Genomic DNA, 1,283 nt, shown 5'->3' with positions numbered 1-1,283 from the left:
CAAACGTCAATTTGTTGCCTTTAAGTTTTTCTTCACAATCACAATCCTCCTCTCTTCATAGAGTTTGTTGAGGATAAAGGGTCATAACCCCCAAACAAGGGTTTCCTTTGGTCAGTATGTTTTCCCAAAGGATGAAGTTACATCTGAACCAGAAAGCTAATCCATAGCGCGGTATCTGAGGCGGCCAGACCACACAGCAGTTGAGGTCAGGAGGGTTGTCGACCTCTTTAGCTACATTTCTCTCGGACAGACAGAGGGAAGTGCACTCAGGTTAATTTAACTAAACAGGACTAATGTTTGTTGAAGCTGCTGTCTGCTACCTGCTACTGCCCTGTTATGTCTGTCTGTGGCATGTAATGTCCGCTGAAAGGTTTACGGTGGGTCAGATGAAAGATACGTTGATTTGATAAGAGCAAACATGTTGATTGTATTGATCATTTCATAATAAGAGGACAGGAAACACATTCAATGACATGAATGTCTTCCAAAGAGAGTGTATTCCCATCACCATTTCTTTTTTTTTATTGTAAAAAAGTCTGAAACATCACTATTTAAAATGGTTGCAATATAGGAATTTGAAAATGTTACTTATTGGATTGAAAGTTAAGCACATTTGCTAAAGCTTCACCAAGGGAGATATGTATTCAGTGTGTTTGTTTGAAATCACTTGTGTTCTGACTGATGAAGTTGAAAAATCGAATGTCAAAACTGACTTTTCTATCCTGTTCATCCCATACTAAAAATGATTTCAGTGAACATTTTTTGAACCAAAACATCCAACATTCCCTGGTTCCAGCTGCTCGAACATGAGAATCGGATATCCCACCTGCTGAAACTATTTACAAAAAGTCTCATAAATTCCCGCGCTAATTCAATCCAACTAAATAAGTAAATGATCTATACTTAAAGAAGAAAAAATAATATATGATATAATGGTTTGTTTTGTCTGTCTTCGTGTTAAAAATCTTTACACAAGAAATTCACACATTTCTAGCTACATAGCTGGTGTGAATTGGTGCAACTGCTATGGTGTCAAATCAAAGTGGGGAACACCAACAACAGACCTTGCTTTGTAGATCTGTGTTTGCAGTGTTATTGGTCTGCCTTTGACAAGCTATATGTGTACCATTATGTCTTTTAACACTTGTAATGCTTGATGCAGCTTTCTTTACTTCTGTCCTATGTACTTTATGCATCCTTAGGCAACACTTCCTGCTTTTGTCTTTTTAGACAGAAGCGACTACACAATCTGTCTTTCTATCCGACACACAAGATACACCCCC

Source organism: Notothenia coriiceps, unplaced genomic scaffold, assembly GCF_000735185.1.
Source record: "Notothenia coriiceps isolate Sejong01 unplaced genomic scaffold, NC01 NC01_scaffold00017067, whole genome shotgun sequence".
NCBI lineage: Eukaryota > Metazoa > Chordata > Actinopteri > Perciformes > Nototheniidae > Notothenia > Notothenia coriiceps.
Note: the sequence above shows the minus strand (reverse complement) of the source record.